The 11,810-nt window shown below is 21.2% G+C and overlaps 1 long non-coding RNA gene across 5 annotated transcripts; it reads right to left on the bottom strand.

Moving 5' to 3' along the window:
* Positions 1–1,453: 1,453 nt before the first annotated feature.
* On the bottom strand, positions 1,454–11,801 carry LOC143378166 (uncharacterized). Of its 5 annotated transcripts, XR_013087732.1 has the most exons (6): positions 10,518–11,801; positions 10,115–10,202; positions 7,353–9,384; positions 3,845–6,365; positions 2,659–2,884; positions 1,873–2,538 (listed from the first exon to the last, which is right to left on the bottom strand). It is a non-coding gene; the product is annotated as an uncharacterized LOC143378166 (long non-coding RNA). The 5 variants fall into 5 exon arrangements; XR_013087734.1 differs by lacking the exons at positions 1,873–2,538; positions 2,659–2,884 and adding an exon at positions 1,454–1,809 and having other exon boundaries at positions 3,689–6,365; XR_013087730.1 differs by having other exon boundaries at positions 1,873–2,884.
* Positions 11,802–11,810: the final 9 nt, after the last annotated feature.

Here is an 11,810-nt window from a genome sequence, read left to right on the forward strand (position 1 = left end):
TTCTCTAATTTATTTACCTATTTTTTCTCTGTTTATTTACCTATTTTTCTCTAATTTATTTACCTACTTTTTCTCTATTTATTTACCTCTTTTTTCTCTATTTACTTACCTAGTTTTTCTCTATATATTTACCTATTTTTCTCTCTCGTTTATTTTCGTATTTTTTCTCTGTTTATTTACCAATTTTTTCCTCTAATTTATTTACCTATTTTTTTATTTACCTTTTTTTCTTTGGTTTATTTACCTATTTTTCTCTATTTATTTACCTATTTTTTCTCTAGATAATTTACCTATTTTTTCTCTATTTATTTACCTATTTTTTCTCTCATTTATTTACCTATTTTTCTCTATTTATTTGCCTATTTTTTTCTGTAAATTATTTACCTATTTTTCTCTATGTATTTACCAATTTTCTGTTTTTATTTACCTCCTTTGTATTCTCTACTTCATTACCTATTTTTCACTGTTTCTTTATCTATTTTTTTCTCTAATTTATTTATCTATTTTTTCTCTGTTTATTTGCCTATTTTTCTCTAGTTATTTACCTATTCTTTCTCTCATTTATTTACCTATTTTTCTCTATTTATTTGCCTATTTTTTTCTCTAAATTATTTACCTATTTTTCTCTATGTATTTACCTATTTTCTGTTTTTATTTACCTCCATTGTATTCTCTACTTCATTACCTATTTTTCACTATTTCTTTATCTATTTTTTCTCTAATTTATTTACCTATTTTTTCTCTGTTTATTTACCTATTTTTCTCTATTATATTTACCTTCTTTTTCTCTATTTATTTACCTATTTTTCTCTATTTATTTACCTCTTTTTCTGTATTTATTTTCCTACTTTGTTTTCTCTAATTCATTACCTATTTTTTCTCTATTTATTTACCTATTTTTCTCTATTTATTTTCCAATTTTTTCTCTATTCATTTACTTTTTTTCTATTTATTTACCTCTTTCTTTCTCTAATCTATACACATATATTTTCTCTATTTATTTACCCATTTTTCTCTAGTTATTTACCTATTTTGTCTCTCATTTATTTACCTATTTTTCTCTATTTATTTGCCTATTTTTTCTCTAAATTATTTACCTATTTTTCTCTATGTATTTACTAATTTTCTGTTTTTATTTACCTCCTTTGTATTCTCTACTTCATTACCTATTTTTCACTATTTCTTTATCTATTTTTTCTCTATTTTATTTACCTATTTTTTCTCTGTTTATTTACCTATTTTTCTCTATTTTATTTACCTACATTTTCTCTATTTATTTACCTATTTTTCTCTATTTTATTTACCTACTCTTTCTCTATTTTATTTACCTACTTTTTCTCTATTTATTTACCTATTTTTCTCTAGTTATTTACCTATTTCTTTCTCTCATTTATTCACCCATTTTTTTTTGTTTATTTACCTATTTTTTCCTCTAATTTATTTACCTATTTTTTTATTTAACTTTTCTTCCTTGATATATTTAGCTATTTTTCTCTATATATACACCTATTTTTCTCTAGATAATTTACCTATTTTTTCTCTATTTATTTGCCTATTTATTTCTCTATTTCATTTACCTATTTTTTTATCTATTTATTTACCTATTTTTCTCTATTTATTTACCTATTTTCTGTTTTTATTTACCTCCATTGTATTCTCTACTTCATTACCTATTTTTCACTATTTCTTTATCTATATTTTCTCTAATTTATTTACCTATTTTTTCTCTGTTTATTTACCTATTTTTCTCTAATTTATTTACCTACTTTTTCTCTATTTATTTACCTATTTTTTTCTCTAGTTATTTACCTATTTCTTTCTCTCATTTATTCACCCATTTTTTTCTGTTTATTTACCGATTTTTTTCCTCTAATTTATTTACCTATGTTTTTATTTACCTTTTTTTCTTGATTTATTTAGCTATTTTTCTCTATTTATACACCTATTTTTCTCTAGATAATTTACCTATTTTTTCTCTATTTATTTGCCTATTTATTTCTCTATATATTTACATATTTTTCTCTCTCGTTTATTTTCGTATTTTTTCTCTGTTTATTTACCAATTTTTTCCTCTAATTTATTTACCTATTTTTTTATTTACCTTTTTTTCTTTGGTTTATTTACCTATTTTTCTCTATTTATTTACCTATTTTTTCTCTAGATAATTTACCTATTTTTTCTCTATTTATTTACCTATTTTTTCTCTATTTATTTTCCAATTTTTTCTCTATACATTTACTTTTTTTCTATTTATTTACCTCTTTCTTTCTCTAATTTATACAAATATATTTTCTCTATTTATTTACCCATTTTTCTCTAGTTATTTACCTATTTTTTCTCTCATTTATTTACCTATTTTTCTCAATTTATTTGCCTATTTTTTTCTCTAAATTATTTACCTATTTTTCTCTATGTATTTACCTATTTTCTGTTTTTATTTACCTCCATTGTATTCTCTACTTCATTACCTATTTTTCACTATTTCTTTATCTATTTTTTTCTCTAATTTATTTACCTATTTTTTCTCTGCTTATTTACCTATTTTTCTCTATTTTATTTACCTCTTTCGTTTTCTCTATTTATTTACCTATTTTTTTCTAGTTATTTACCTTCTTTTTCTGTATTTATTTACCTACTTTGTTTTCTCTACTTCATTACCTATTTTTCTCTATTTTATTTACCTACTTTTTCTCTATTTATTTACCTATTTTTTCTCTAGTTATTTACCTATTTCTTTATCTCATTTATTTACCCATTTTTTCTCTGTTTAGTTACCTATTTTTTCCTCTAATTTATTTACCTATTTTTTTATTTACCTTTTTTTCCTTGATTTATTTAGCTATTTTTCTCTATTTATACACCTATTTTACTCTAGATAATTTTCCTATTTTTCTCTATTTATTTGCCTATTTTTTTCTCTAAATTATTTACCTATTTTTCTCTATGTATTTACCTATTTTCTGTTTTTATTTACCTCCATTGTATTCTCTACTTCATTACCTATTTTTCACTATTTCTTTATCTATTTTTTCTCTAATTTATTTACCTATTTTTTCTCTGTTTATTTACCTATTTTTCTCTATTATATTTACCTTCTTTTTCTCTATTTATTTACCTATTTTTCTCTATTTATTTACCTCTTTTTCTGTATTTATTTTCCTACTTTGTTTTCTCTAATTCATTACCTATTTTTTCTCTATTTATTTACCTATTTTTCTCTATTTTATTTTCCAATTTTTTCTCTATTCATTTACTTTTTTTCTATTTATTTACCTCTTTCTTTCTCTAATCTATACACATATATTTTCTCTATTTATTTACCCATTTTTCTCTAGTTATTTACCTATTTTGTCTCTCATTTATTTACCTATTTTTCTCTATTTATTTGCCTATTTTTTCTCTAAATTATTTACCTATTTTTCTCTATGTATTTACTAATTTTCTGTTTTTATTTACCTCCTTTGTATTCTCTACTTCATTACCTATTTTTCACTATTTCTTTATCTATTTTTTCTCTATTTTATTTACCTATTTTTTCTCTGTTTATTTACCTATTTTTCTCTATTTTATTTACCTACATTTTCTCTATTATTTACCTATTTTTCTCTATTTTATTTACCTACTCTTTCTCTATTTTATTTACCTACTTTTTCTCTATTTATTTACCTATTTTTCTCTAGTTATTTACCTATTTCTTTCTCTCATTTATTCACCCATTTTTTTCTGTTTATTTACCTATTTTTTCCTCTAATTTATTTACCTATTTTTTTATTTAACTTTTCTTCCTTGATATATTTAGCTATTTTTCTCTATATATACACCTATTTTTCTCTAGATAATTTACCTATTTTTTCTCTATTTATTTGCCTATTTATTTCTCTATTTCATTTACCTATTTTTTTATCTATTTATTTACCTATTTTTCTCTATTTATTTACCTATTTTCTGTTTTTATTTACCTCCATTGTATTCTCTACTTCATTACCTATTTTTCACTATTTCTTTATCTATATTTTCTCTAATTTATTTACCTATTTTTTCTCTGTTTATTTACCTATTTTTCTCTAATTTATTTACCTACTTTTTCTCTATTTATTTACCTCTTTTTTCTCTATTTACTTACCTAGTTTTTCTCTATATATTTACCTATTTTTCTCTCTCGTTTATTTTCGTATTTTTTCTCTGTTTATTTACCAATTTTTCCTCTAATTTATTTACCTATTTTTTTATTTACCTTTTTTTCCTTTGGTTTATTTACCTATTTTTCTCTATTTATTTACCTATTTTTTCTCTAGATAATTTACCTATTTTTTCTCTATTTATTTACCTATTTTTTCTCTCATTTATTTACCTATTTTTCTCTATTTATTTGCCTATTTTTTTCTGTAAATTATTTACCTATTTTTCTCTATGTATTTACCAATTTTCTGTTTTTATTTACCTCCTTTGTATTCTCTACTTCATTACCTATTTTTCACTGTTTCTTTATCTATTTTTTTCTCTAATTTATTTATCTATTTTTTCTCTGTTTATTTGCCTATTTTTCTCTAGTTATTTACCTATTCTTTCTCTCATTTATTTACCTATTTTTCTCTATTTATTTGCCTATTTTTTTCTCTAAATTATTTACCTATTTTTCTCTATGTATTTACCTATTTTCTGTTTTTATTTACCTCCATTGTATTCTCTACTTCATTACCTATTTTTCACTATTTCTTTATCTATTTTTTCTCTAATTTATTTACCTATTTTTTCTCTGTTTATTTACCTATTTTTCTCTATTATATTTACCTTCTTTTTCTCTATTTATTTACCTATTTTTCTCTATTTATTTACCTCTTTTTCTGTATTTATTTTCCTACTTTGTTTTCTCTAATTCATTACCTATTTTTCTCTATTTATTTACCTATTTTTCTCTATTTATTTTCCAATTTTTTCTCTATTCATTTACTTTTTTTCTATTTATTTACCTCTTTCTTTCTCTAATCTATACACATATATTTTCTCTATTTATTTACCCATTTTTCTCTAGTTATTTACCTATTTTGTCTCTCATTTATTTACCTATTTTTCTCTATTTATTTGCCTATTTTTTCTCTAAATTATTTACCTATTTTTCTCTATGTATTTACTAATTTTCTGTTTTTATTTACCTCCTTTGTATTCTCTACTTCATTACCTATTTTTCACTATTTCTTTATCTATTTTTTCTCTATTTTATTTACCTATTTTTTCTCTGTTTATTTACCTATTTTTCTCTATTTTATTTACCTACATTTTCTCTATTTATTTACCTATTTTTCTCTATTTTATTTACCTACTCTTTCTCTATTTTATTTACCTACTTTTTCTCTATTTATTTACCTATTTTTCTCTAGTTATTTACCTATTTCTTTCTCTCATTTATTCACCCATTTTTTTCTGTTTATTTACCTATTTTTTCCTCTAATTTATTTACCTATTTTTTTATTTAACTTTTCTTCCTTGATATATTTAGCTATTTTTCTCTATATATACACCTATTTTTCTCTAGATAATTTACCTATTTTTTCTCTATTTATTTGCCTATTTATTTCTCTATTTCATTTACCTATTTTTTTATCTATTTATTTACCTATTTTTCTCTATTTATTTACCTATTTTCTGTTTTTATTTACCTCCATTGTATTCTCTACTTCATTACCTATTTTTCACTATTTCTTTATCTATATTTTCTCTAATTTATTTACCTATTTTTTCTCTGTTTATTTACCTATTTTTCTCTAATTTATTTACCTACTTTTTCTCTATTTATTTACCTATTTTTTTCTCTAGTTATTTACCTATTTCTTTCTCTCATTTATTCACCCATTTTTTTCTGTTTATTTACCGATTTTTTTCCTCTAATTTATTTACCTATGTTTTTATTTACCTTTTTTTCTTGATTTATTTAGCTATTTTTCTCTATTTATACACCTATTTTTCTCTAGATAATTTACCTATTTTTTCTCTATTTATTTGCCTATTTATTTCTCTATATATTTACATATTTTTCTCTCTCGTTTATTTTCGTATTTTTTCTCTGTTTATTTACCAATTTTTTCCTCTAATTTATTTACCTATTTTTTTATTTACCTTTTTTTCTTTGGTTTATTTACCTATTTTTCTCTATTTATTTACCTATTTTTTCTCTAGATAATTTACCTATTTTTTCTCTATTTATTTACCTATTTTTTCTCTATTTATTTTCCAATTTTTTCTCTATACATTTACTTTTTTTCTATTTATTTACCTCTTTCTTTCTCTAATTTATACAAATATATTTTCTCTATTTATTTACCCATTTTTCTCTAGTTATTTACCTATTTTTTCTCTCATTTATTTACCTATTTTTCTCAATTTATTTGCCTATTTTTTTCTCTAAATTATTTACCTATTTTTCTCTATGTATTTACCTATTTTCTGTTTTTATTTACCTCCATTGTATTCTCTACTTCATTACCTATTTTTCACTATTTCTTTATCTATTTTTTTTCTCTAATTTATTTACCTATTTTTTCTCTGCTTATTTACCTATTTTTCTCTATTTTATTTACCTCTTTCGTTTTCTCTATTTATTTACCTATTTTTTTCTAGTTATTTACCTTCTTTTTCTGTATTTATTTACCTACTTTGTTTTCTCTACTTCATTACCTATTTTTCTCTATTTTATTTACCTACTTTTTCTCTATTTATTTACCTATTTTTTCTCTAGTTATTTACCTATTTCTTTATCTCATTTATTTACCCATTTTTTCTCTGTTTAGTTACCTATTTTTTCCTCTAATTTATTTACCTATTTTTTTATTTACCTTTTTTTTTCCTTGATTTATTTAGCTATTTTTCTCTATTTATACACCTATTTTACTCTAGATAATTTTCCTATTTTTCTCTATTTATTTGCCTATTTATTTCTCTATTTTATTTACCTATTTTTTATCTATTTGTTTACCTATTTTTCTCTATTTATTTACCTCTTTTTTCTCTATTTACTTACCTATTTTTCTCTATATATATACCTATTTTTCTCTCTCTTTTATTTTCGTATTTTTTCTCTGTTTATTTACCAATTTTTTCCTCTAATTTATTTACCTATTTTTTCATTTACCTCTTTCCTTTGGTTTATTTACCTATTTTTCTCTATTTATTTACCTATTTTTTCTCTAGATTATTTACCTATTTCTTCTATATTTATTTACCTATTTTTTCTCTATTTATTTTCCAATTTTTTCTGTATTCATTTACTTTTTTTCTATTTATTTACCTCTTTCTTTCTGTAATTTATACACATATATTTTCTCTATTTATTTACCCATTTTTCTCTAGTTATTTACCTATTTTTTCTCTCATTTATTTACCTATTTTTTCTCTGTTTATTTACCTATTTTTTCCTTTAATTTATTTACCTATTTTTTTATTTACCTTTTTTTTCTTTGATTTATTTAGCTATTTATCTATATTTATACACCTATTTTTTCTCTAGATAATTTACCTATTTTTCTCTAATTTATTTACCTCTTTCGTTTTCTCTATTTATTTACCTATTTTTTTCTAGTTATTTACCTTCTTTTTCTGTATTTATTTACCTACTTTGTTTTCTCTACTTCATTACCTATTTTTCTCTATTTTATTTACCTACTTTTTCTCTATTTATTTACCTATTTTTTCTCTAGTTATTTACCTATTTCTTTATCTCATTTATTTACCCATTTTTTCTCTGTTTAGTTACCTATTTTTTCCTCTAATTTAATTACCTATTTTTTTATTTACCTTTTTTTCCTTGATTTATTTAGCTATTTTTCTCTATTTATACACCTATTTTACTCTAGATAATTTTCCTATTTTTCTCTATTTATTTGCCTATTTATTTCTCTATTTTATTTACCTATTTTTTATCTATTTGTTTACCTATTTTTCTCTATTTATTTACCTCTTTTTTCTCTATTTACTTACCTATTTTTCTCTATATATATACCTATTTTTCTCTCTCTTTTATTTTCGTATTTTTTCTCTGTTTATTTACCAATTTTTTCCTCTAATTTATTTACCTATTTTTTCATTTACCTCTTTCCTTTGGTTTATTTACCTATTTTTCTCTATTTATTTACCTATTTTTTCTCTAGATAATTTACCTATTTTGCTCTGTAGATAATTTACCTATTTTTTCTGTATTTATTTGCCTATTTTTTTCTCTAAATTATTTACCTATTTTTCTCTATGTATTTACCTATTTTCTGTTTTTATTTACCTCCTTTGTATTCTCTACTTCATTACCTATCTTTCACTATTTCTTTATCTATTTTTTCTCTATTTTATTTACCTATTTTTTCTCTGTTTATTTACCTATTTTTCTCTATTTTATTTACCTACTTTTTCTCTATTTATTTACCTATTTTTCTCTAGTTATTTACCTATTTCTTTATCTCATTTATTTACCCATTTTTTCTCTGTTTAGTTACCTATTTTTTCCTCTAATTTATTTACCTATTTTTTTATTTACCTTTTTTTCCTTGATTTATTTAGCTATTTTTCTCTATTTATACACCTATTTTACTCTAGATAATTTTCCTATTTTTCTCTATTTATTTGCCTATTTATTTCTCTATTTTATTTACCTATTTTTTATCTATTTGTTTACCTATTTTTCTCTATTTATTTACCTCTTTTTTCTCTATTTACTTACCTATTTTTCTCTATATATATACCTATTTTTCTCTCTCTTTTATTTTCGTATTTTTTCTCTGTTTATTTACCAATTTTTTCCTCTAATTTATTTACCTATTTTTTCATTTACCTCTTTCCTTTGGTTTATTTACCTATTTTTCTCTATTTATTTACCTATTTTTTCTCTAGATTATTTACCTATTTCTTCTATATTTATTTACCTATTTTTTCTCTATTTATTTTCCAATTTTTTCTGTATTCATTTACTTTTTTTCTATTTATTTACCTCTTTCTTTCTGTAATTTATACACATATATTTTCTCTATTTATTTACCCATTTTTCTCTAGTTATTTACCTATTTTTTCTCTCATTTATTTACCTATTTTTTCTCTGTTTATTTACCTATTTTTTCCTTTAATTTATTTACCTATTTTTTTATTTACCTTTTTTTCTTTGATTTATTTAGCTATTTATCTATATTTATACACCTATTTTTTCTCTAGATAATTTACCTATTTTTCTCTAATTTATTTACCTCTTTCGTTTTCTCTATTTATTTACCTATTTTTTTCTAGTTATTTACCTTCTTTTTCTGTATTTATTTACCTACTTTGTTTTCTCTACTTCATTACCTATTTTTCTCTATTTTATTTACCTACTTTTTCTCTATTTATTTACCTATTTTTTCTCTAGTTATTTACCTATTTCTTTATCTCATTTATTTACCCATTTTTTCTCTGTTTAGTTACCTATTTTTTCCTCTAATTTAATTACCTATTTTTTTATTTACCTTTTTTTCCTTGATATATTTAGCTATTTTTCTCTATTTATACACCTATTTTACTCTAGATAATTTTCCTATTTTTCTCTATTTATTTGCCTATTTATTTCTCTATTTTATTTACCTATTTTTTATCTATTTGTTTACCTATTTTTCTCTATTTATTTACCTCTTTTTTCTCTATTTACTTACCTATTTTTCTCTATATATATACCTATTTTTCTCTCTCTTTTATTTTCGTATTTTTTCTCTGTTTATTTACCAATTTTTTCCTCTAATTTATTTACCTATTTTTTCATTTACCTCTTTCCTTTGGTTTATTTACCTATTTTTCTCTATTTATTTACCTATTTTTTCTCTAGATAATTTACCTATTTTGCTCTGTAGATAATTTACCTATTTTTTCTGTATTTATTTGCCTATTTTTTTCTCTAAATTATTTACCTATTTTTCTCTATGTATTTACCTATTTTCTGTTTTTATTTACCTCCTTTGTATTCTCTACTTCATTACCTATCTTTCACTATTTCTTTATCTATTTTTTCTCTATTTTATTTACCTATTTTTTCTCTGTTTATTTACCTATTTTTCTCTATTTTATTTACCTACTTTTTCTCTATTTATTTACCTATTTTTCTCTAGTTATTTACCTATTTCTTTCTCTCATTTATTCACCCATTTTTTTCTGTTTATTTACCTATTTTTTCCTCTAATTTATTTACCTATGTTTTTATTTACCTTTTTTTCTTGATTTATTTAGCTATTTTTCTCTATTTATACACCTATTTTTCTCTAGATAATTTACCTATTTTTTTCTGTAGATAATTTACCTATTTTTTCTGTTTATTTACCTATTTTTTCCTCTAATTTATTTACCTATTTTTTTATTTAACTTTTCTTCCTTGATATATTTAGCTATTTTTCTCTATATATACACCTATTTTTCTCTAGATAATTTACCTATTTTTTCTCTATTTATTTGCCTATTTATTTCTCTATTTTATTTACCTACTTTTTATCTATTTATTTACCTATTTTTCTCTATTTATTTACCTCTTTTTTCTCTATTTACTTACCTATTTTTTCTCTATATATTTACCTATTTTTCTCTCTCGTTTATTTTCGTATTTTTTCTCTGTTTATTTACCAATTTTTTCCTCTAATTTATTTACCTATTTTTTTATTTACCTTTTTTTCTTTGGTTTATTTACCTATTTTTCTCTATTTATTTACCTATTTTTTCTCTAGATAATTTACCTATTTTTTCTCTATTTATTTGCCTATTTATTTCTCTATTTTATTTACCTATTTTTTTATCTATTTATTTACCTATTTTTCTCTATTTATTTACCTCTTTTTTCTCTATTTACTTACCTATTTTTTCTCTATATATTTACCTATTTTTCTCTCTCGTTTATTTTCGTATTTTTCTCTGTTTATTTACCAATTTTTTCCTCTAATTTATTTACCTATTTTTTTATTTACCTTTTTTTCTTTGGTTTATTTACCTATTTTTCTCTATTTATTTACCTATTTTTTCTCTAGATAATTTACCTATTTTTTCTCTATTTATTTACCTATTTTTTCTCTCATTTATTTACCTATTTTTCTCTACTTATTGGCCTATTTTTTTCTGTAAATTATTTACCTATTTTTCTCTATGTATTTACCAATTTTCTGTTTTTATTTACCTCCTTTGTATTCTCTACTTCATTACCTATTTTTCACTATTTCTTTATCTATTTTTTTCACTAATTTATTTATCTATTTTTTCTCTGTTTATTTACCTATTTTTCTCTATTTTATTTACCTTCTTTTTCTCTATTTATTTACCTATTTTTCTCTATTTATTTACCTCTTTTTCTGTATTTATTTACCTACTTTGTTTTCTCTACTTCATTACCTATTTTTCCTCTATTTATTTACCTATTTTTCTCTATTTATTTACCTATTTTTTCTCTAGTTATTTACCTATTTCTTTATCTCATTTATTTACCCATTTTTCTCTGTTTAGTTACCTATTTTTTCCTCTAATTTATTTACCTACTTTTTTATTTACCGTTTTTTCCTTGATTTATTTAGCTATTTTTCTCTATTTATATACCTATTTTACTCTAGATAATTTACCTATTTTTCTCTATTTTATTTACCTACTTTTTCTCTATTTATTTACCCATTTTTCTCTATTTTATTTACCTACTCTTTCTCTATTTTATTTACCTACTTTTTCTCTATTTATTTACCTATTTTTCTCTAGTTATTTACCTATTTCTTTCTCTCATTTATTCACCCATTTTTTTCTGTTTATTTACCTATTTTTTCCTCTAATTTATTTACCTATTTTTT

The sequence above is a fragment of the Andrena cerasifolii genome, unplaced genomic scaffold, assembly GCF_050908995.1.
Source record: "Andrena cerasifolii isolate SP2316 unplaced genomic scaffold, iyAndCera1_principal scaffold0781, whole genome shotgun sequence".
NCBI lineage: Eukaryota > Metazoa > Arthropoda > Insecta > Hymenoptera > Andrenidae > Andrena > Andrena cerasifolii.